We start from the raw sequence: 26,840 nt of genomic DNA, 5'->3' as shown, positions 1-26,840 counted from the left end.
ATGCACCATGTCCGTGACCACCTTTTTTCACTGTGGACACAGAGGCTGCTTTCCCTCTTTTAGTGGCCTGTGAGTGTCTGTCTCTCCTTCTTGGCCTTCCGGCCATGATGGGGATTTTTTGGGGTTTTTTTATAACTTTTTATTATGGAGTGTGAGATGGAAACATGGTGCTTGGGTGCAATAATTTTGTGCTTGGTGCACTTTAAGCCATTTTATTATTGTTTTTTATTTTTTTGGGGGGGATTTTTATAACTTTTTATGTAGCAAGGTTTCCAGGCCTATGGCCTGATGTGGGCCTGCCATTAGTACCGGTACTCTCCCCAGCCCATGTGAGCTGTGACCCTTGGTGTGATAACTGAAGCAGCGCCAACTCCGGCATCTTTGTTTGTGGTTTTTATTTGATTTAAGGGGATGGGAGTAGGGAATGAGTGGGATACTCATTGAGTCTTGAACTAATTACACGTGGGACTTTACTCCTGAAAAACGCCCGTTGGGGCTTTCTTGACGCCAGCCGGCGCCAGCCAATGCTCTCTAACACTGAGAATACTTTGTAGAACACAGAAGTGCTGAATCCACAACTATTAGTCCAGAAGATCCAGGACTGAGAACGGTAGAACTCCTGACAATGTTGTACTGTATAAGTCACTGAATACTGTCCTCCGCTTTGGTCAGCTTGAGGTAGTATGAAGTAGAATTCTGTATAGCTGTACTGGCAACTGACACACTCTGTACAATTCAGGGCCCAACTGCAGGTGCCCCCTTTCACTTGAACTCTTCAGGGTCCACTGACTATGTACCCCCTCTGTAACTTCAGGGTCCTCAACCTAGGTACCCCCTTTACAACTAGCTGGCACTGGATCCCAGAACCTCTTCCGGAGTGGTCCCCTCTAACTTCAGGCAGACCCCCAGGGGCAATCCTCAGTACTCACGACCTGTGTAGGCTTTCCTGGGACTGGACCCCTCTCCCTTTGTCCACAGGCTCTCAGCACACCGGATCCCCTCAGCTCACTCAGCACGCTCTGGACACTCAGGTAACACCCTGAGACTTCCACCTTCCTCAGACAGGAGGAGATACAGCCACACTCTTCTTCCTGGGACTCTGCTCCCACCAAAGACATTGTGTCATGTGCCACCCCCAAACTTATACCCACTCCCAGAATCCTTTGCAGCACAATCTGCCTCCTGGGGTAGTTACTGTACAAGCCTGGATGTGTCCCCTGATTGGATTTCCTCCACTGCCCAATGAGAAGCCTCTCACAGGGCCAGTGAGGAAACTCCCCTCACAGCAGACACACTTGGTAGCCATGACAATCTACCTCACAAAAGAAAACATGGCTCTGCTGTTAGGCAGACAAAGCATACTATATTTTACCTAGCACCTACCTGTAGGGTGCTACATTTATTATAAAGTGTGGGAAGGGAATATGGTGCTTGGGTATAATACTTTTGTGCTTGGTGCACTATCAACCATTTTATTATAGTTTTTTTTAATAAAGAAAAAATGAATAAAGCCAAAAAAAAGAAAGCCATTGCTGATGCAGAAGGAAAAGTACCTGTGACGCAGAATGGGGGACAGCAATTATGCCCTAAATATTATTAGTGCTGCTGCGCCACAAAAAAAGAAACCCCCGCTGAGGCAGAAGGAAAAGCACCTGTGACCCAGAAGGGGGGACAGCAATTATGCCCTAAATATTATTAGTGCTGCTGTGCCAAAAAAAAAAAACACTGCTGATGCAGAAGGAATAGTACCTGCAACGCTAGAGGGGGGCAACAATTATGCCCTGATAATTCTTAGTGCTGCTGCGCCACACACACACAAAAAAAGAAAACCATTGCTGATGCAGAAGGAATAGCACCTGCAACACAGAAGGGGGAATAGCAATTATGCCCTAAATATTATTAGTGCTGCTGTGCCACAAAAAAATAAAAGCACTGCTGACACTAAAGGAATAGCACCTGCAGAAGGAGGGACAGCAATTATGCAGTAATATTATTAGTGCTGCTGCACCACAAAAAAAGTAAACCCCTGCTGAGGCAGAAGAAATAGCACCTGCGACACAGAAGGTGTATTACTAATAATGCAGCAACAGAACCTGATGCTGCAAAAATAAATATATATCAATGAAAAAAAAATGGGATCAGTGGTAGGGATGATCGAACGGTTCGGGTCGACCATCGGTTCGACCCGAACATTGGCTGTTCGAGGTTCGGCCGAATTTAGAACTTTTTGCTGAAAAAGTTCGGAATTCGGCAACCAGAACCGACCAAAATGCAATGGTTCAGGAAATGGGCTTTAAAAGCCAGTGATTGGACCAGAACCATCAGTAAAAGCCAATTGAGGGGGCAGGAGAATGCTAGGAATGTGATTGGAGTGACTAGGGGGTCCATAGTCCAATCATTAGTGAATACGCCCCCCAGTATATAAGATAGCCCCCGCCAAATTCCTAGCATTGTTATACAGGGACATGGAAGAGAGTGGAAGCAGTTCTGTGACTTTTGCTACAAAGTGTCATTTAGCAATTTTTAGTGTGAGGAAAGGGATATCTAGTGTAGTTAGGGTGCTATTTTCCACTTTGGTTAGCTTTACTTATTCAGTTTCTGTAGGGAAAGTGTTAAGTGTAAGGGGACCGTAGTGTAGTGTAGGGTTAACTGAATCTGACTGCTATGGCAGGGTGACAAAACCCTTCCATATCAGGGTGATCGCTATAGAGAAAAGATTGTTTCTCTTGTGTCACATTCAGAGCAGGGATATGGCTTCTCACCGGTCAGCTTGCTTTTTGGCTGCAGGCGTTCATAGGGCTTTTTTGAGGAGATGTTTGAAGTCAGGCATGACATCTGAACATCTGTGTAGGTGTATATATACAAACACCCATGTCTGTATATATACACATACACATATATAGGTGCGAAAATAGCAGAAATCTATGCTTGCGCTAATTAAATAATTAACAGGCATATGGCTCCGCTCCTATAACACCTATATGTGTGTATGTGTGTAAATATATACAAGTGTGTGTATATATATATATATAACCCTATACAGAAGTTCAGATGTTTTGCCTGCCTCCAAAGATCGAAAAAAAAAAAAATGCCCAAAAAATGCCTGCGCAAAAAAAAAAATGTCCAGGTGTGTTCTTGCAGGTGTTTTTTTGGGGAATTTTTTGGGGTCTTTGGAGGAAGGCTAAACATCTGAACTTCTGTATAGGGTTATATATACACACACACTTGTATATATTTATACACATACACACATATAGGTGTTATAGGAGCGGAGCCATATTAGTGTGAATTAGCGCAAGCATACATTTCTGCTATTTTCACACCTATATATGTGTATGTGTATATATACATACATGGGTGTATGTATATATATATACCCTTACACAGAAGTTCAGATGTTTTGCCTGCCTCCAAAGACCCCAAAAAAATACCCAACAAAAACGCCAGCTGCAAAAACACACCTTTTTGGGCGTCTTTGGAGGCAGGCATAACATCTGAACTTCTGTGTAGGGGTATATACACCCATGTATGTATATATACACATACACATATATAGGTGTGAAAATAGCAGAAATCTATGCTTGCGCTAATTCACACTAATATGGCTCCGCTCCTATAACACCTATATGTGTGTATGTGTATAAATATATACAAGTGTGTGTGTATATATAACCCTATATAGAAGTTCAGATGTTTAGCCTCCCTCCAAAGACCCCCAAAAAATGCCCAAAAAAAACGCCTGCAAGAACACACCTGGGCATTTTTTTTTGGCGCAGGCATTTTTTTGGGCATTTTTTTGGGGTCTTTGGAGGGAGGCTAAACATCTGAACTTCTGTATAGGGTTATATATACACACACACTTGTATATATTTATACACATACACACATATAGGTGTTATAGGAGCGGAGCCATATTAGTGTGAATTAGCGCAAGCATAGATTTCTGCTATTTTCACACCTATATATGTGTATGTGTATATATACATACATGGGTGTATATACCCCTACACAGAAGTTCAGATGTTATGCCTGCCTCCAAAGACGCCCAAAAAATGCACAAAAAAACACCTGCAACAACACACCTGGACATTTTTTTTTGGGCGCAGGCATTTTTTTGGGCATTTTTTTGGGTCTTTGGAAGCAGGCAAAACATCTGAACTTCTGTGTAGGGGTATATATATATATATATATATATGTATATATACATACACCCATGTCTGTATATATACACATACACATATATAGGTGTGAAAGTAGCAGAAACATATGCTTGCGCTAATTATATAATTACCAGGCATATGGCTCCACTCCTATAATACCTATATGAGTGTATGTGTATAAATATATACAAGTGTGTGTGTGTGTGTGTGTGTGTGTATATATATATAACCCTATACAGAAGTTCAGATGTTTTGCCTGCCTCAAAAGACCCCAAAGCAATGCCCAAAAAAATGCCTGCGCCAAAAAAAAAAATGCCCAGGTGTGTTCTTGCAGGCGTTTTTTTTGGGCATTTTTTGGGGATCTTTGGAGGCAGGCAAAACATCTGAACTTCTGTATAGGGTTATATATATACACACACACTTATATGTATTTTACACATACACACATATAGGTTTTATAGGAGCGGAGCCATATTAGTGTGAATTAGCGCAAGCACAGATTTCTGCTATTTTCCCACCTATATATGTGTATGTGTATATATACAGACATGGGTGTATGTATATATACCCCTACACAGAAGTTCAGGTGTTTTGCCTGCCTCCAAAGTCCCCCAAAAAATGCCCAAAAAAACGCTTGCTACTAAACCGGCAAGGTGTGAAAATAGCGGAGCCATATCCCTTTTCTATAAGTGACATAATACAAACAATCTTTTTTTTTGTATGGTTCTGGACATGCTACAGAGCTTAAACTTCACAGGTACACTTTTTAGACCCCCCAGACACTAAATCCAAAAATTTTTTTTTTTTCAATAATTGGCTCTCTATCAAAAATGACAATTTTTAAGAACTTTTTTTGTGTGATTAATAGTCCCTGGGGCATGACCCAGAACCCTAAGCACTTTTAGGGGCATTTATTGGGTTTTAGGGCTTCAAAATGGTGTTTTTTGATTACCGAAGTTCAGGTCCCATTGATTTCAATGGGGTTCTGAAATTTCTGGCCGAACTTTCGGGAAGTTCGGATGTTCTGGCCGAACCAAACTTTTGAAAAGTTCGATCATCCCTAATCAGTGGGGTGACACAGACGTATTGTATACAGTAACACTTCAGAGGCACCACTATAGTTTTGTTACACAAGACCAATGAATTTCATTGGTATAAGCAACCATTTTTACTGAATGAAACTGATTTATTCAGTGAGCATTGTTGTGATTATCTGTGATTGACGACAACTACTCACATGGTACAGATGGGCTATAATTGGCCCTGTCTGAACCATGTGATCATTGTGATCAATCAGCTAGCAACACAATTGTACATGATCGATGGCATGAGATCTGCTGTGATTGGTTGGCAGCACGCTGGTACAATGATTTGTCATTGGCAGTGTCTGGTGGACACTGACAGTGGCAGATCCCGCCAGCAGCACAGTCACGTGCGAGGAGTGCTCTGGAAGGCCGTCATTTGACCTTCACCTGAAACAACGAGTCCTACCTGGCCGTCATTTTGCTATAGGCCAGGCAGGAAGTGCTTACCAAATCAAATTTAACTTTTTAAATTGCTTGTATTTAAAAAAAGAAATTGATGTATTAATAAATATGGAACTGTTGTTATTTGTGCCTGTTACATTTGCCTTAAATTTAACTTTAAACACTTTACCAGTAGAAAAATCAAGAATATTGTCAAATTGTTATTTTATTTTTGCCCTATTTGCTGGAATAGTAAAGTCAGATCATTTTCTGAACTGTTCAAAAAATTACAGGATAATTATAACACGTGAAAATGTGAACAGCAGTAGAACATTAAACATCTCCTGAGACTTTTATAGAATAAAAGTGTTATATCTAAATTAATTCATAAACATTTGGCTTAAATACCTTTTTATTTAAATTTATTAGGGTACCTAAGGGGACATTAAAGATGAATTATCATAAAAAGAAATTGAGTTACATGTAATACAATCACTAATCACTGTCAGAAATATATTTTTGTACAAGTTATCCTCTTCACTTCTGTATATATGAGAATAGGTGAATCTGTTTGGGTTTTATTCGTGGGCACATTTGATTAACATGGCCACAAATCTGCAAATTTTGTATTTTTTTGTGAATCCCGCTGAAGTCAATGGGAGAGAAATCTTGAAAATAAATTCTATTTTGAATGCTAATAGGCAAGGAAAATGGGGCTGGGCACTACTTGGGAAAACACATACCCTTGCAAAAAAAAAAATTAGCTGGGAGCAGCTCTTTTAAAAAAGTTAAGAAAAAAAAAGTTTAAAGTAAAACAATAAAAATTCAGTCTTTAAAAATGTGCTTGATGATGCCCTAAACCCGCTTGTGAAGAGATTCACTTGTAGAATTTATGAAAGTAAAGGTGACATTTGCAAAAAAAAAAAAGGAAAAAAGCTATATAAATTGCTGATGGAAAGTCCACAATGGGACAAATGGAGGGAATTGGGACTAAGCAATACCAGAAAGTAAAGATAATGAAAGAAAAACACTTAAAGATGAAAAAAGTAATACTCAAAAATATGAATTTTATTGATAAAACAATAAAATACCTCAATGTAAAACCATTGTCAGTTAAATAGTAAAAACCATGGGGACATACAAACTGACATAAATGTGTGAGGAGAACCCCAGTTTAGAAAAAATTTTTGAAAATAGTGGACACAGAAGCCCTAACGTGTTTTAACATAAAGTCTTTTTCTGGGGGTAAAGATGTCCACTTATCAAGGATATCTAAAACAGACATATAAAGAAAAATAATGACTATACAAACAACTAAATAATAAAATCTAATAATGTAGCGAGGCACAACACCCCAACAGGTATTTCTTACATTTGGCAGATCAACACATGTAAAAGTCTAAACATATGATAGAAAATCCAACTGTATATCAGAGACTTGGAAAGGACACCCCAAAAACATTGATGGAAGACCCCAGGACAGCACAAGGGATCATGGAGCAAAAAGAGACAAAATCCCAAATCTAAAAATATATTAAAGCATGTAAAAAAAAAAAAAATATATATATATATATATATATATATATATATATATATATATATATATATATATATATATTTACAAAAAAAAGGGGGAAATGTTTAGAATAAAAAATATGAAAAATAAAACCAGAAAAATCTCTATTTAACTTCGAAGATTAGATGAAAATCTTACAAAATGAGGTCCCGGTATTGCACACAATATGGGCACCAAAGATGTTCCAGAAAAGAGCCAAAGCCAAAATAGCCAAAATAAAAATAATTGTAAAAATTAACAATGGAAAAAACCCTCACCTACAATTGCAACACAAGGCGGAAATTAATCTTCCCCTAATAGGGAAGAATGAGACTAAAGGCCTCAAATCCAGCATATATGAGTGGACTAAAGTATCACATGAAATAATTTGACCAATCCAATCATAAGAATGCCAAAACAAACCTGATAGAATGGTATCCTAATTTCCCAGCACTGAGACAAGCATGTCTCTGTGTATCCCCCCGCTGACTTCTCCACATCCTGGCACCAGTCGCGCGCCGCATCATATCCGGCGCTGCCCAAGACAAGTGCGGATGAGATCCAGGCGGAGGCCTGGTAAAGTGACTGCCTGACCAGAAGTACACAAATCGCCATGTTGGAATGTGGCAGAAGCAGAGAGCTGCGCCAGCACGTGTATACCTGGGAGTAACACTGACTAACGGAGACCAGTGACTCGCAGGTGCATCAAAAGGGGCCAGATGGCTCAGTTTGACACTGGGGGGCCCCTACCAAAGGAGGGGCTACACGTGTAGGGTGCGATGAATGGGACAAGACCCTGCCCAGGGGAACCAATCAAAGGTCACAGACACACAATTGTTACAAAAGAGAAACTAATAAACAAAACAATATAAATAGGTAACAAAACTATAATGATATGATAATAGACCCACAATAATATTGACAAAAAAAAAAAAGAAAGAAAAAGGACAATATCACATAAGATGCTAAGAGCGGCCAGAAGTGAACCCTTCCTAAAAAAGGTCTAAAACGAATAATTTAATTAACGCCAGGAGGATGGGTAGCCCTAAGGGTATATATCCAGCAGGATTCCCTTTGTAAAAGAAGTTTATTCCAATCACAACCCGTGGGATATAAATTGCTGCTAATTGACATTTCCCAGTCGCCTTGCTCTCTATGTAAACAAAGCGGCTGGGATTACCCTCACCATCCATTTTGTACCATGGTATAAATTGTAAGGGGGACCTCATGAAACAAACAAAAAAATAGCATGGGACTATACCAGACAATTATCTGTGATAAGGGTCTGGTATGGATTTAGGGAGGACCCCACGCCATGTAAAAAATTCACAAGTTGGTGTACCTCCTAAATAATAAAATGCCACATGTCCTCAACATGGGAATGGTACCTTGCTTGCCACCTAGCAAATAAATTTGTGTAGGGACAAAGGCCTCTTCTCAACATTCTTGGCCTAGCCCAGTGAATTTGAAGGTCTGCATGAAGGAAGTTAACAGAATCTGGAAGATCCCTATAATATCAAGGGTCCCCAGTTATCCAATCACCATATAAATGGGGGAGGGGCTAGTATTGTACAGGAGGGGATCACATGCTTATTGCTCCCACTCCATTCCAGACAGGCTGTATAAGGGTAAGGGTTGGATTAGGGTCTCTATTGCTATCTGTGACCAGAAATAAAAAATGTTACAACTGTTACTGGAACAGAAGTTAAGGGAAAATCAGCTCACTTCATGGAGATTCCCTCTCATTTCTTATTGTGTCTGGAACAGAAAAGAAAGAAAAATTTCCCATATAGGACAGAAAAGCTAAATCACTATTTTAAAGTGAAAAAACTGGTGCACTATCTCTAAAGAAACAAATGAAAAATGTGATAAAAAAATTACAAAGTGCATAGCTGTTTTCTTGAGCTTTTTACATATGAAAACTTGCACTTCAGAATGCAATAAAAATCCGCTGTTCAAAATGTGACATATGTGAATTTGTAAGTGAACATACAAAGACAATGCAGTGAAAAAAATTTCATATGATGAAAAAATTCAGAATTCCATGACATAAAGTCTGATAAAAAACTCAATTGTGGGTTATTTCAAATCAGTCCCAAATAATGAACTGGAAAGGTGCTATTCGGAAGTCCTCAACATGCTGCATGCATCACCCTTGTGCTCAAAAATGTATAAATGCCCACTTACCAGACCTCAGCGGTCAAAAGGCATGTAGGAAGTGCTCATTTGAACAACATTTTTCATTTGTTTCTTTAGAGATAGCGTACCAAATTTTCAGTTTTATCTCCCAGTATTCAGGAAGTTTCAGGTGCAGCAATCTCCAAGATTGGCTGGCACATCCATAATCTTTCTTTTTCAAATCACTATTGTTTTGCCTTAAATAAGAGACCTGCAAGGTTCCAAAACTTTGACATTGACCTTGTAACATTATGCATTAAAAAATTAAACATTTAAAAGAATACTTTGAAGTACTGATGGCTTCCTACTGGATTTATCAACAATGCCAATGCCATATTATGATATTTTAAGCACCTACCACATTGATGGTCAAATGCTGATACATAGGTCACACATGGACTATATAAAAAAAAAAAAAAAATTGCAGGGGCTTTTCCCATTCAATATTCAATCCAATATAAAAAAAAACAAAAAAACTAAGTACGATTTGAACTGAAATAAATAGAGTTTGCAGTGCCTAATTTCAAAGATTTTCTTATTGAGTTACAGGTACTGTAAGTTTAAACTATGACCAAACAGCTGGCAGAAGGATAGGCAAGCAGTGAAGGACCAGTGCAAAAATGTGCTTATCCTTTGAATTTTGTGCACATTATTTATAGTAGCTATAATGAAGTCAGTTTGTAATAGCGTTTCATCCCACAGCAATGTTCTGAGCTGCTTGATGACTATTGACCAATTCACACTAAATTTCTTGCATGCCAGTCTACTAAAGTTATCAAACACCACCCTTACAAATTGTGTTAAAATTGGGGAGATATAACTAGTCATAAACTCGACTCCTTTACTCCTAGTTTTGCATGCAAAGTGCAACTGCCACCCTTCATGAATACCAAGCTCTGACTTATTTAAAAAGGACAAATCCTCTTTAAAGTGTAATTAACTATTTAATAAAAAGATCATAAATATTGTGCAAAATAATATCCAGTACTGTTCAATATTTTATCCAGTCTGCTGTATTGATTTGTAACCAGTAGGGATTATTTACATTTTTCTGCCTAGAGTTATGTGTAGTTGACAGTGGAAGGTTCTTGTTACAGATGAGGGAAGTGATTTCAGCAAAATTGGTATCACCAGGAAATTACCGATTTCACCAGTTGGCAAAATTTTTCCAAAGCAGAAGCTCTCTTTTATGCTTACTAAGTTGTTTTGGCAAAATTTGTGTGTCAGTTTTTTTCTATTTTTTTTTCTTGGGGGGGGGGGTGTATTGCAAATAGTTTAGTGTCTTTTTGTGTTAGTGATATCAAGAAGGTAAGGAGTACAAAGACAAGTGTGCCTTGCCTACAGTGAAGCATGTCATGGTCTGCTGGCAACAAAAGTCAGTACACCCCTAAGTGAAAATGTCCAAATTGGGCCCAAAGTGTTGATATTTTGTGTGGCCACCATTATTTTCCAGCACTGCCTTAACACTCTTGGGCATGAAGTTCACCAGAGGTTCACAAGTTGCCACTGGAGTCCTCTTCCATCTCTCCATGATGACATCACGGAGCCTGTGGATGTTAGAGACCTTGAGCTCCTCCACCTTCGGTTTTAGGATGCCCCACAGATGCTCAATAGGGTTTAAGTCTGGAGACATGCTTCGCCAGTATATCACCTTTACCCTCAGCTTTTTTTAGCTGGCCAGTGGTCGTTTTGAGGTGTGTTTGGGGGTCGTTATTATGTTGGAATACTGCCCTGCTTCCCAGTCTCTGAAGGGAGGGGATCATGCTCTGCTTCAATGTGTCAAAGTACATGTTGGCATTCATGGTTCCCTCAATGAACTGTAGCTCCCCAGTGCCAGCAGCACTCATGCAGCCCCAGATCATGACACTCCAATATCATGCTTGACTGTAGGCAAGACATACTTGTCTTTGTACTCCTCACCTGGTTGCCATCACTCACGCTTGACATCATCTGAACCAAATATGTTTATCTTGGTCTCATCAGACCACAGGACATGGTTCCAGTAATCCATGTCCTTAGTCTGCTTGTCTTCAGCAAACTGTTTGCAGGCTTTCTTGTGCATCATCTTTAGAAGAAGCTTCCTTCTGGGATGACCACCCACCCCTTCAACCTCTGCAGCAATGCTGGCAGTGCTCATACGTTTACTTCCCAAAGACAACCTCTTGATATGACGCTGAGCACGTGCACTCAACTTCTTTGGTCGACCATGGTGAGGCCTGTTCTGAGTGGAACCTGCCCTGTTAAACTGCTGTATGGTCTTGGCCACCGTGTTGCAGCTCAGTTTCGGGGTCTAGGCAATCTTCCTATAGCCTAGGCCATCTTTATGTAGAGCAACAATTATTTTTACAGATCCTCAGAGAATTCTTTGCCATGAGGTGCCATGTTGAATTTCCAGTGACCAGTATGAGATAGTGAGAGCAATAACACCAAATTTAACACACCTGTTCCCCATTCACACCTGAGACCTTGTAACACTAAGGAGTCACATGACACCTGGGGGAATGACTAAATTTACACTGTTATACAAGCTGTACACTCACTACTTTACATTGCAGCAAAGTGTCATTTCTTCAGTGTTGTCACAGGACAACACTAACGAGTCACATGACACCTGGGGGAATGACTAATTGGGCCCAATTTGGACATTTTCACTTAGGGGTGTATTCACTTTTGTTGCCAACAATTTAGACAATAATGGCTGTGTTATTGAGTTATTTTGAAGGGACAGCAAATTTACACTGTTATACAAGCTGTACACTCACTACTTTACATTGCAGCAAAGTGTCATTTCTTCAGTGTTGTCACATGAAAATGTATAATAAAATATTCACAAAAATTTGAGGGGTGTGCTCACTTTTGTGAGACACTGTATAAAAATAGGGATTTCCTTCCCTCCAGGGTTTAAATAGCCAGAAAAATATCAACCTAGATGAGGCATGAAGCAGTCAACTTTTCTGTAAGGGTAAAGGTCATAGGTGATCAAAGAAAAGCTTAGAGTTCTTTAGAAATAATAGATGTAATAGCAAGAAAGTGATTGATTCATTGGTGTGCAAATAAATAGTTTTGTGTTGAAACACGATCAAGAGTTTTTTGGCAAGGTGGCTATTGAGTCTAAAGCTAGCCAAAAACTAACCATACAATCTCCATTAGATTTAGTACAAGGGCCTATCTTACTAAACACATAAATTCAACCAAGCAACCTGGTGATGGGAAATCAAGATGTGCAGAGATTGTGCAATCATATTTTCACTTTGAGTACTAATTGTTCTGGTTTGGTAACTCACCAAGTTTTTAAAGTGCCCTGTTGAGGAAAACAAATGTTAAAACTGCTGTTACCTGTAAAAGAAAAAAGTGTGTAATTACTATTGTCAAATCCTGTATCCCTAAAAGCTGCTTTATTCTGTATAAATGGTCGCCTGAAGCGACATGTCTGCTAAAGTGACTTGGAGATTAGCAGGAGGAACTAATGAGAGCTGAGGGGAATCTAGAAGATCCCATAAAATTCCTACAATGACAGGTTTCTTTTGAGAATTACAGTGAACAGTTGTTTATACAATATGTTCTACAGCATCACTGTTTCCATTGTTTAACCTTCACCCACCAGTTTTATTTGCCTATATATTCAGTACACAATAGGTCCAAGTTAAACAAGCTATAAAAAAGTTATTTGCAATAGATTTCTTTATTTTTAGCAAGGAGAGCCAAGGAGAGCTGACCATAACAGTCAAGTGTCTGAAAATAACAATTTTATATGGGAAATAGCATAGGTTGTGGCTTGGTGAATTGAGCTTAATGCCTTTATATCTAGGTTCCTGGCCATTTTCCAGAAAGACTTTCATTGTATTGTAAGGCCCCCATACACATACAATACTTTTAGTTGAATGATATGAATGGTACAAATTCTCCCCCTCCTCCCTCTGGAAGCACCTTATCCCGGTGTTAATGAGGACAAGGGTCTTATCCTCACAACCCTGGCCCAGTGGTTGTGGGGGTGCGGGGGGGGGGTAGCTTATGGGAATCTGGAATCCCCTAGGTCCGGTCCCCTTATGTTTACTTCCTGGCAGAGGAGAAGCAGCTGTCATTTGGTGAGTGTCTCTCTACAGGACCGTTTGTGTTTGGCAGGCGGCAGGATAGTTTTTTCCAATGTGGGTCAACGGGCAGCGATAATCATGCTTGACGTTGCATCTACTTCAGGGGACATTTAGAGAGGGGGGTTGAATAAAGGACTTATCAGAAACTGTCTCTGTGATTTTTTACTTCTCACACTTTTTTAGTGAATGAGTAGGGGTAATATGTACCCCATACTCATTTATATAGGGAATGTGGGAACTAGGGCCCCCTTGTTAAAGGGGGATTCTAGATTCTGATAAGCAAACCCCCTCACCCAACAACCACCGGGCCAGGGTTGTGGGGAAGAGAACCTTGTCATCATCAACATAGGGACTTTGGGGGAGAGCACTCCCCTATGTTGAGGGAATGTGCCTGACATGATTTAGAAGGGGGGGGGGGTTGCTCGCTCATGCCCCTATCCTTGCCTGCCAGGCTGCATGCTTGGATAAGGGTCTTGTATGGATTGTGGGGGGGGGGGGGGAGGGGGGATTTCAAAAACACTGTTTGTTAAAAAAACATTTCTAATGACGGCTCTTCTTTTGTTTAGATTCTGCTGTCAGTGGGGAACTCTGGTAACTTATTATTTAAATGTTTATCCTTTTTTAAGATATGCCAGTGTTTTCTTATTATCTTTTCCACTTTTTTGTGTTGCATACTGTATTCAAATACAATTGGTAATTTTTCCATAAATTTTCCTTCCATATTCTTCTTCTCTTTTAATAAATTTGCTCTCTCTACTTGTTTTACCTCTCCTATCTTTTCTGAGATGAAGGTTGTGTCATAGCCTTTCTCTACGAACCTTCGTCCAATAATATCTGCCTGTTCTTCAAAATCTTGACTCCTTGAGCCAGCGAGAATCATATTGGATTCATACATTAGATTCTCTTACACCTAATGGGTTAAATATAGAATTTGATTTGAACTGTTTTATAAGTAATTTTTAGTATAGCAGATATTTATTATATATTTTAAAAAGTTTTTAAATTTTAATTATATACAGCTTGATTTCTTGGAGGTAGGACATATTTACCTCTCACACACTATAAAAATATGTTAGATAGGAAATAGGATATTGAGAAAATGGGCATAAACAGATTAAGAAATGTACCATACTAAATACCACTGATGTTATATGATAATTTAGGTGATATATATGCTATTTGGGCATTTACATAGAGCACATAATAGACCTACTGACCTAGAGGATTATGTACAAGATCAATATCACATCGACTGTAATATATGTATTAAGGATTAGTTATATGATTTTTATAAGTAGTGGATTTTAGAAGTATATTTATACAGTTGTATGATGTATTAAGGTGTGTAGATAGGGGAGGAATGTATCTATATTTAATAAAGGTATCCGATTTACCTCATTTCCGGTTTTTACATAATTTATGATTAGTGTTTTAAAAGTATATATAATAAAGATACATAAAAAATTAATAGAAAATGGTGCTAAGATCACCCTTCAGTATGATTTTAATAATTAAGTTAATTGTAACTATATTCCCCGCAAGATACAATTATCGGGTGTATACATAATATAAAGCTTATAGCACAATTTGTCACATTAAGACTCCATAAAGATGGCCGATTAGGCATTTCCAGTGTACGAATACACCATGCAAACAAGGAAAATGGCAGCATATCCGCATCCGGCTCTAAGGCTATTTATAAGCGTCATGCCCGTATGCAAATTAATCCCTGAAGAAGCTGCGTGAGGACGCAGCGTAACGCGTAGGGCATAGCACAGGAAGTGACGTAGCGGAGAACGGGCATACACAGTCCCGCATCGGTTGAGCGTATTTGAGAGCTGATTCATGTGAGTGTGATTCTGTTTACTATAATAAAAACATTTGGCAATACTTCACTATATCGGCCCCTTTACTTTTGAGATTCGAGGCCCTATTTATGACATTATAAAGCCGATTCCCATTACAAGAAGAAACCGGCAGACAGCACCGCGATAAGGCTCCAGAGGAGGAGAAGAGAAAGGAGGATTCCCCCTGAGAGATACCATAAGGCTTATCATTAAAGAGATGGAGGTGAGCACATAGGACACCTAGTGGTCACGAACACTGAAGAGCACCTGCATGGATTGAATATAGGTAGGGTTGAGCGAACACGGACTGTATTATTTGTGTTCGTACCGAATAATTGGATTTTTGTTACCCAAACACGGACCCGAAAACTTTACTGTATATTCGGGTAAAAATCCGTGTTCTGTCGTTTTATTTCCGGGTTTTGCATGCTTTGGCGCGCTTTTCATGGCGGGCTTTCAACAGTCAATCAACAAGCGTTTAACTGGTGTGCCTAAGCCATCCCAGCCATGCCTACAAATGTATCAGTAGCTGTGATTGGCCGTCTGAAGCATGTGACCAAGTTCGAGGCAGCGCCGCTGCGGCGTCATTCTGCTGTTTAGTTCAGGGAGAGAGCACACATCAACGTGCTGGCTGCTGATTAGGGACAGACAGGAAAAAAAACATTTGTGTCCGGATAGAATTGAGGGACAGGTCGGAGTGTGTTAGGCAGGGCGAGTTGTAGGCATTTTAGGGAGAGAGTCTGCTGATTTTTAGGGTCAGTGTGTTCTACAAACTACAATCGATATTGCTGTGTGGGGTGGGGTTTGCAGTGACCGATCTACGATCTTATCAATTCTTTTTAGGGACAGAGTCTGCTGATTTTTAGGGTCAGACAGTGCGTTCTACAAACTACAATCGATATTGCTGTGTGGGGTGGGGTTTGCAGTGACCGATCTACGATCTTAACAATCCTTTTAGGGACAGAGTCTGCTGATTTTTAGGGTCAGACAGTGTGTTCTACAAACTACAATCGATATTGCTGTGTGGGGTGGGGTTTGCAGTGACCGATCTACGATCTTATCAATCCTTTTAGGGAGAGAGTCTGCTGATTTTTAGGGTCAGTGTGTTCTACAAACTACAATCGATATTGCTGTGTGGGGTGGGATAGGAGATAGGCAGGTGTCAGTGGTCCACATCCATTTTGCTGTGCGTGGGCTGCAGTGAACACAATCTTTTTGGGCTGCAGTAAACACAATCTTTTTGGGGTGCAGTGAACACAATCTTTTTGGGGTACAGTGAACACAATCTTTTTTTGGGGTGCTGGCTGCTGATTAGGGACAGACAGGAAAAAAAAAACATTTGTGTCCGGATAGAATTGAGGGACAGGTCGGAGTGTGTTAGGCAGGGCGAGTTGTAGGCATTTTAGGGAGAGAGTCTGCTGATTTTTAGGGTCAGTGTGTTCTACAAACTACAATCGATATTGCTGTGTGGGGTGGGGTTTGCAGTGACCGATCTACGATCTTATCAATCCTTTTAGGGACAGAGTCTGCTGATTTTTAGGGTCAGACAGTGCGTTCTACAAACTACAATCGATATTGCTGTGTGGGGGGGGGGGGGGGTTGCAGTCACTCAATCTACGATCTTATCAATCCTTTTAGGGACAAAGTCTGCTGATTTTTAGGGTCAGACAGTGTGTTCTACAAACTACAATCGATATTGGTGTGTGGTGTGGGATAGGAGATAGGCAGGTGTCAGTGGTCTACATCCATTTTGCTGTGTGTGGGCTGCAGTGAACACAATCTTTTTGGGGTGCAGTGAACACAAACTTTTTGGGGTACAGTGAACACAATCCTTTTGGGGTGCAGTGAACACAATCTTTTTGGGGTGCAGTGAACACAATCTTTTTGGGGTGCAGTGAACACAATCTTTTTTGCCCACTGAGGAGGAGGGAGAAAAGTATTTTTCTATCAGGCACTGTGTGCAGCATTTTTCCTTCAGCTGTGCTGTGCTGAGTGACTGATCATACACTGCTGTGTTCAGTTCACATGTGCTAATATTGAGTGGTTTCAGAAATCATACACTTTTTTTCTATTCCACTATTCAATATACAGCCTTGGGTTAAAAAAAAATTAAATTGTGGCCTGCAGCAGAGCTGAATGATATTTGGGGTTTTTGGGGTTCATCTCATACTTCTGAAGATTTGAGGGTGCTGCCTGTTCCATACTCCTCCTACTCCTCATTCAGACTTTTAGGGGTACAAACAATAGTAATTGGGGCCTAGTGTGGTTTTGTACGTGTGAGATACATACACTTTTTTTGATCATATTTCCTATTCCGCTATTCAATAAAAACCTTTGGGGATCAATTAAATTGCGGGATAGTTTGTGTTGGTACGTGTGAGATCCACCTTTCCAAGTTTTTGGGGTTCATCTCATACTTCTGAAGATTTGAGGGTGCTGCCTGTTCCATACTCCTCCTACTCCTCATTCAGCCTTTTAGGGATACAAACAATAGTAATTGGGGCCTAGTGTGGTTTTGTACGTGTGAGATACATACACTTTTTTTGATCATATTTCCTATTCCGCTATTCAATAAAAACCTTTGGGGATCAATTAAATTGCGGGATAGTTTGTGTTGGTACGTGTGAGATCCACCTTTCCAAGTTTTTGGGGTTCATCTCATACTTCTGAAGATTTGAGGGTGCTGCCTGTTCCATTCTCCTCCTACTCCTCATTCAGCCTTTTAGGGGTACAAACAATAGTAATTGGGGTCTAGTGTGGTTTTGTACGTGTGAGATACATACACTTTTTTTGATCATATTTCCTATTCCGCTATTCAATAAAAACCTTTGGGGATCAATTAAATTGCGGGATAGTTTGTGTTGGTACGTGTGAGATCCACCTTTCCAAGTTTTTGGGGTTCATCTCATACTTCTGAAGATTTGAGGGTGCTGCCTGTTCCATACTCCTCCTACTCCTGATTCAGCCTTTTAGGGGTACAAACAATAGTAATTGGGGCCTAGTGTGGTTTTGTATGTGTGAGATACATACACTTTTTTTGATCATATTTCCTATTCCGCTATTCGATAAAAACCTTTGGGGATCAATTAAATTGCGGGATAGTTTGTGTTGGTACGTGTGAGATCCACCTTTCCAAGTTTTTGGGGTTCATCTCATACTTCTGAAGATTTGAGGGTGCTGCCTGTTCCATACTCCTCCTACTCCTCATTCAGCCTTTTAGGGGTACAAACAATAGTAATTGGGGCCTAGTGTGGTTTTGTACGTGTGAGATACATACACTTTTTTTGATCATATTTCCTATTCCGCTATTCAATAAAAAACTTTGGGGATCAATTAAATTGCAGGATAGTTTGTGTTGGTACGTGTGAGATCCACCTTTCCAAGTTTTTGGGGTTCATCTCATACTTCTGAAGATTTGAGGGTGCTGCCTGTTCCATACTCCTCCTACTCCTCATTCAGCCTTTTAGGGGTACAAACAATAGTAATTGGGGCCTAGTGTGGTTTTGTACGTGTGAGATACATACACTTTTTTTGATCATATTTCCTATTCCGCTATTCAATAAAAACCTTTGGGGATCAATTAAATTGCGGGATAGTCTGTGTTGGTACGTGTGAGATCCACCTTTCCAAGTTTTTGGGGTTCATCTCATACTTCTGAAGATTTGAGGGTGCTGCCTGTTCCATACTCCTCCTACTCCTCATTCAGCCTTTTAGGGGTACAAACAATAGTAATTGGGGCCTAGTGTGGTTTTGTACGTGTGAGATACATACACTTTTTTTGATCATATTTCCTATTCCGCTATTCAATAAAAACCTTTGGGGATCAATTAAATTGCGGGATAGTCTGTGTTGGTACGTGTGAGATCCACCTTTCCAAGTTTTTGGGGTTCATCTCATACTTCTAAAGATTTGAGGGTGCTGCCTGTTCCATACTCCTCCTACTCCTCATCCTGCCTTTAGGGGTACAAACAATAGTAATTGGGGCCTAGTGTGCTTCTGTACGTGTGAGATACATACACTTTTTTTGATCATATTTTCTATTCCGCTATTTAATCAAAACCTTTGGGTATAAACAATTAAATTGCGGGATAGTCTGTGTCGGTACGTGTGAGATACACCTTTCCAATTTTTGGGGCGCATCTCATACTGCCGAGGATTTGAGGGTGCTTCAGTCTGCCTCCTGCCTGTTCCGAACTCCTCCTACTCCTCATCCTGCCTTTAGGGTACAAAAAATTGTAATCGGGGCCTAGATTGTGTTTGTACGTGTGAGATACACCGTTTTGTAAAATTTGTCCAATTCCGCTATTCAATATACACCCTGTTTGAGTGTAAAAAGTTAAATTGCGGGATAGTCTGTACCGGTACATGTGAGATACACCTTTTTAAATTTGTTTGGCGCATCTCCTTCTACCGCCGAGGATTGCAGGGCGCTTCAGTTTGGCTCCTGTTCCCAACTCCTCCTACTCCTCTTCCTCATCCTGCCTTTAGGGTACAAAAAATTGTAATCGGGGCCTAGTTGGTGTTTGTACGTGTGAGATACACCGTTTTGTAAAATTTGTCCTATTCCGCTATTCAATATACACCCTGTTTGAGTGTAAAAAATTAAATTGCTGGATAGTCTGTATCGGTACATGTGAGATACACCTTTTTAAATTTGTTTGGCGCATCTCCTTCTACCGCCGAGGATTGCAGGGCGCTTCAGTTTGCCTCCTGTTCCCAACTCCTCCTACTCCTCTTCCTCATCCTGCCTTTAGGGTACAAAAAATTGTAATCGGGGCCTAGTCTGTGTTTGTATGTGTGAGATACACCGTATTATAACATTTTTCCTATTCCGCTATTCAATATACACCCTTTTGGAGTGTAAGAAAATTAAATTACGGCATAGTCTGTATCGGTACGTGTGAGATACACCTTTTAGATTTGTTTGGCGCATCTCCTTCCACCGCCAAGGATTGCAGGGCGCTTCAGTTTGCCTCCTGTTCCCAACTCCTCCTACTCCTCTTCCTCATCCTCCCTTTAGGGTACAAAAAATTTTAATCGGGGCCTAGTCTGTGTTTGTACGTGTGAGATACACCGTTTTTTTATCCTTTTTCCTATTCCGCTATTCAATATACACCCTTTTGGGGTAAAAAACATTAAATTGCGGCATAGTTTGCATATTTGACTGTCAGATACACCCGTGCGATACTGTTGTTGTTTTGTTCCGCTATTCAATAAACACCTTTCTAGGGCAAGATCATAAATTACAGAAATATGAGGAGACCGTCAAATAGGGGCCGTGGCCTGGGTCGTGGTGCTGCTGGTAGAGCTCCTGTTGCAAGGAGAGGACGTGGTCGATCTGTGCCAGTTACACGCACAAGTGAAACACCTTCCACAAGTGTGAGTAGGCGACAGAACCTGCAGCAGTATTTGGTAGGGCATAATGCGCCTCTAGACGTGATGAGGCCTGAAGAAGTACAGGCGATAGTAGATTGGGTTGCTGACAGTGCCTCCAGTTCCTTCACATTGTCTCCCACCCAGTCTACTGCAGAAAGGTCAGAGTTGGCACCTGCAGCCAATGTCCAACCGTCTTTCACCTCACCCCCTTGGAAATCAGGCAAGCAGTCTGAGCCCCAATCCATACAGCAGTCTCTTGTTCTTTTTGAGGACTCTGTCTGCAGGGTTTCCCAGGGCCATCCACCTAGCCCTGCCCCAGAAGTTGAAGAGATTGAGTGCAGCGATGCCCAACCACTTATTTCTCAAGATGAGTACATGCAAGGACCATCGCAGCACGTCTCCGATGATGACGAAACGCAGGTGCCAACTGCTGCGGTGTTCAGCATTGTGGAGACCGACAAGGAGGGCAGGGGTGAAGACTGGGTGGAAGATGATGTGGAGGACGATGAGGTCCTCGACCCCACATGGAATGAACGTCATGCAGGTGACCTGAGTAGTTTGGAGGAAGAGGCGGTGGTCGCACAGAGCCACCAGCACAGCAGAAGAGGGAGCAGGGTGCAGAAGCGAAGCGGCCGTGCCCTAGACACTACGCCCGCTACTGCCCAACGCAGCAAGGGAACGAGCGCACCAAAGTCAGCTCAAAGGAGTTCTCTAGCGTGGAAGTTCTTTAGAAAATGTGCTGATGACAGGACACGAGTGGTTTGCACCCTGTGCAATCAGAGCCTGAAGCGAGGCATAAACCTTCTCAACCTGAGCACAACCTGCATGATCAGGCATCTAAGTGCAAAGCACGAGCTGCAGTGGAGTAGACACCTTCAAAACCAAGAAACGTCTCTGGCTCATCCTGCTTCCTCTTCTGCTGCAGTCTCGGCCGCTCCAGCCACATCTGTAGTGATACCGGCACCTGCCACCCCGCAAACAGAGGATCTGTCAGCAACACCACCACCTGGGTCACCAACCATCTCCGCAATGTCCCGTGGAAGCGTTCAGCTTTCCATCTCCCAAACACTTGAGAGGAAGAGGAAGTACCCCCCTACCCACCCGTGATCCCTGGCCCTGAATGCCAGCATTTCAAAATTCTTGGCCTTTGAAATGCTGTCATTCCGTCTGGTGGAGACGCACAGTTTTAAAAACCTTATGTCGGTGGCTGTCCCACAGTACATCGTGCCCAGCCGCCACTACTTTTCCAGGCAAGCCATCCCTTCCCTGCACAACCAAGTGGGGAAAAAAATCAGGTGTGCACTGCGCAACGCCATCTCTGGCAAGGTCCACCTAACTACCGATACCTGGACCAGTAAGCACGGTCAGGGGCGTTATATCTCCCTAACGGCACACTGGGTAAATGCAGTGGCGGATGGGCCTGAGGCGGATAGCAATTTGGCGCATGTCCTTCCACCACTGAGGATTGCAGGGCGCTTTAGTTTGCCTCCTGTTCCTAACTCCTCCTACTCTGCTTCCTCATCCTCTACCGCCTCCTCATCCGGACAGCGTAACACCTTCACCACCAACTTCAGCACGGCCAGGGGTAAACGACAGCAGGCAGTTTTAAAACTTGCCTGTTTGGGGGACAAACCACACACCGCGCAGGAGTTGTGGTGGAGCATGGAACAGCAGACAAATGAGTGGTTGCTGCCAGCGAGCCTCAAGCCCGGCCTGGTGGTGTGCGATAACGGGCGAAATCTCATAGCAGCTCTGGGCCTAGCCGGTTTGACGCACATCCCTTGCCTGGCGCATGTGCTGAATTTGGTGGTGCAGAGGTTCCTTAAAAACGACCCCGATATGTCAGAGCTGCTGCAGAAAGTGCGGGCCGTCTGTGCGCACTTTCGGCGTTCTCACCCTGCTGCTGCTCGCCTGTCAGCGCTGCAGCGTAACTTCGGCCTTCCAGCTCACCGCCTCATATGTGACGTGCCCACAAGGTGGAACTCCACCTTGCACATGCTGCAAAGACTGTGCGAGCAGCAGCAGGCCATAGTGGAGTTTCAGCTGCAGCACAAATGCGTGAGTCGCTCTGCGGAACAGCACCACTTCACCACCAATAACTGGGCCTCCATGCGAGACCTGTGTGCCTTGTTGCGCTGTTTTGAGTACTCCACCAACATGGCCAGTGCCGATGACGCCGTTCTCAGCTTAACTATCCCACTTCTATGCCTCCTTGAAAAAACAATTCGGGCGATGATGGAAGAGGATGTGGCACAGGATGAGGAGGAGGATGAAGAGGTAACATTTCCAAGGCTTTCAGGGCAGTCATTCGCAAGGGGCTCCGAGGGTGGGTTCCTGCACACACAAACGCCAGGGACACAATTGTCCAGCAGGGGCACAGTTCTGGAGGATGAGGAGGATGAGGAGGAGGAGCTGGAGGAGGAGATGGAAGCATGTTCACAGCAGGGTGGCACCCAGGCCAGCTCATGGCCATCACTGGTCCGTGGCTGGGGGGATACAGAGGACACGGACGATACACCTCCCACAGAGGACAGCCTTTCGTTGCCTCTGGGCAGCCTGGCACACAGGAGCGATTACATGCTGCAGTGTCTCCACAACGACCGCCGAGTTGCCCACATTCTAACTTGTGCTGATTACTGGGTGGCCACGCTGCTGGATCCCCGTTACAAGGACAACGTACCGTCCTTAATTCACTCACTGGAGCGCGATCGCAAGATGCGCGAGTACAAGCGCACGCTGGTAGACGCCATGCTGCTGGCTTTCCCACCTGACAGCGGGGCCACAGTGGAAGCACAAGGCAGAGGAGGAGGAGGAGGAGGTCGCCAACGCAACCAGGGCACCGCCAGCACCTCAGAAGGCAGGGTTAGCATGGCCGAAATGTGGAAAAGCTTTGTCAGCACGCCACAACAAACAGCAGCACCAGCAGCTCATATGGAATGTCTTAGCAGGAGGCAGCATTTCACCAACATGGTGGAGAAGTATGTGTGCACATGCCTAGACGTACTGAATGAGGGGTCTGCCCCCTTCAACTTCTGGGTCTCCAAGTTGGGCACATGGCCTGAGCTTGCCCTTTACGCCTTGGAGGTGCTGACGTGCCCTGCAGCCAGTGTATTATCTGAACGGGTATTTAGCACGGCTGGGGGTGTTATCACAGACAAGCGCAGCCGCCTGTCCAGAGACAATGTGGACAAGCTCACGTTCATTAAAATGAACCAGGCATGGATCCCACGGGACTTTTCCGTACCTTGTGCAGAATAGCGATGGATACAGACCTTACCCAGCCATTGTTCCATTTTTGCTCTTTCTCACTCTTTTGGGGTGTACCCTCATTTAAAATTTGTGAAAAGAAGCAGTGTTGGCTACCTCGTCCTCCTCAGGGCCAGATTAATGTAGGGGCTATTGGAGCTGCAGCTCCAGGCCCCTACCTTTATATAGGCCCCAGGTTGGCCATATTCACTGTTACCGCTCTTCTGTCACTTATAAACACAGAAGTCTGGCTTCTATGCTCGCTTCCCCAGGCAGCTCCCTCAGAACCTCCCCACACAGCACGAAGGCCGGACAAGGAGGGACAGTTGCTGATGCATGGATGTGTTTATGGGCTTCAGAGACAGCATCCCATGTGGAATTAGGCATGCATGGCTGCACCCTTCCTCCTCTGGGTGCATGCCAAGGCACGGCCCTTAAGGCCCTTCAAAATCCTCAGCACCAAGCCCATGATGCTCTTAATCCGGCCCTGGTCCTCCTCCACCGCCGCTTCCACCTACACCGCCCATAGGTGTGCGCAGCCTATTGCATTAATGTGTGCACCCCAAAGTTTAAATACACATGCATGTGTTTGCCTACATGTACATGGCCCCGATACATTACTCTCCCTGCTGGCAAAGTGAAATAGAGCAGAACAGGTCCGAGGGAGATCTTTCCCATCTCCTCACTGGCAAACAGAGCGATAATGCTATGTGCCCTAGGTGATTAGGCTGTGCCCAGGCACATCCGGCACACCCTGTGCGCACGCCTATGACACCGCCACATCCACCACCACCTCAACCTCCCTCCTACTCCATATGGGCCTCGTCCTTCAGAGATGAAGAACATTGTTTTATTTTTCTTTTTTTTTTGTTGTTTTAAGTTATTTCCCTATCCACATTTGTTTGCAGAGCACTTGTCATGCTCTTAACTACGTTTTGCTGCCATTTGCAGCACTCTAGCCCTTTCCATTGGTGTTTTAGAGCCATTTTAGTGCCTGAAAGTTCGGGTCCCCATTGACTTCAATGGGGTTCGGTGTCCGGGAAAAGTTCGGCAAAAGTCCGGGACACGGACCCGGACTTTTTTTTAAAGTTCGGCCGAACCCGCCGAACACGGACATCCAGGTGTCCGCTCAACTCTAAATATAGGAGGAAAACCCTGATCACTGTTATCACTATTTGGGACACTTGAGCACTTTAAAAACATTAACAGCATTTAACAACCTGTGAATGCAGATGGAGTTTGGTAGCATTATCTAGATACAGTGATATATAGTTTGGGAAGCACAGAGCCCTTTGGTTTGTTTTTTTAATTGTATCAATATACATCACCATAAGCACTAGTTATTGAGAGATTTAAAGTGTATACTTATCTTTATGCATCTATGTATGTGAATTTATATACCTATCAATATTAGGTTAATACTTATATGGTTTTACACATAAGGCACAATTGAATTTTTCTATTTATTTATTTTTACACCAAGTCACTTTATAGCACCAGGCAGCTTTTACACATGAGTTGCAATAGTATTTATTTATGTTGCATTAAGACACTTTAGAGCACCTAGGCACCTTTGAAGCGTGGTACTCCTCCCCCTTATACTAGATATTACATGCTAGAGAGGTGTCCAACATATGAAGTTTAAACCAGGAGCCTGGCAGGCCTACTCTAGGGGTATATGCCAATAGGTTTGCCCTTATACTCCTGATGTTTTTATTCCATAGAACAAGAGGTCACAGATTTTGTGATAGCATACCAACATATGTAGACACTGGCAGTCATACATTGATCCAGCATTTTAACTTCACTAGACTTGTGTTTAGATTAAGGGATGCACAGAAAACTGTAGAATGCCGTTGTCAAAATGTTGTGGACACCCCTTCAGATAATGTTGTTAAATTCAGGTGTTTCAGTAAAGGGTACAGGTAAAGCTTTAGCATGCCAAGATCTTTTAGACAACAATGCCCTTCCATTCTTGTGGCAACAGTTTCTCCATCAATCACCCTCAGCTTGGCTGGAAAAAGGACACTGTACTTAATCCCCTTTGTGCGAAGAGCGGCCTTAATGAAGTCAAAGGATCGTCTAAGCATCTGGGTCTCCAGCAAACAGTCAGGAAACGGCATCAGACGGTTATTGCGGTATTAGAGCTCGCCCACCATTCCAGCAGCCCGTAGTATTTCGTCCAGATCACGGAAGTTGAGAAGCCGCAGCATGAATGTGGGGGAAGGGGCCCCCTGTGGTCCTAGCTGTCGAGGCATACGATGGGCTCTTTTCACAGTAAAGTGTGTGTGTGGGGGGGGGGGGACAGCAGGCAGGGGATTCTTTAACACCTCCTCTATAAAAGTAGTTGGGTTTCCCTTCCTCTCCCTCTGCCAAGCTGATAAGGCTAATGTGACTTTGTAGTCCCAAGTCACAGGACAAGTCGTGAAAGGGGCCTGAAATTGATTTTCAATGCAAGCTTTCTTTATTTTGTAACCAAAACAGCTTGGGGAGCCAGTCTGTATAATGAGGCCACAATTTAGTGCACTCTGAACAAGATTAGAGATTAGAGATTTTTGGATATATTCTGGTGTCTCTTTCGCAGACTTTGGATAGAAGTAACAGGTGCAGACAGTTTGGGCTTTGGGTGTTGGTGGTGCCTTCACACCGAAACCCTTAAGAGGTACACTTGATGAAAGCAAGAATCGACCTTGCTGTAAAAAATTGATATTTGATGCCCCTGTCACACAGTTGCAGAAAAATGTGTTTGTGGGTGTTGTTGGTGCCTTCACCCCTTAACCTTCTAGAGGTACTCTTGATAAAAGCAAGAATTGGCCTTGCTGTAAAAAATTGAAATTTGATGCCCCTGTCATGCAATTGTGGAAAAATGTATCTTTGGGTGTTGGCTTCACCCTGTAACCTTCTAGAGGTACTCTTGATGA

Source organism: Pelophylax lessonae, assembly GCF_965119305.1.
Source record: "Pelophylax lessonae genome assembly, chromosome: 6".
NCBI lineage: Eukaryota > Metazoa > Chordata > Amphibia > Anura > Ranidae > Pelophylax > Pelophylax lessonae.
Note: the sequence above shows the minus strand (reverse complement) of the source record.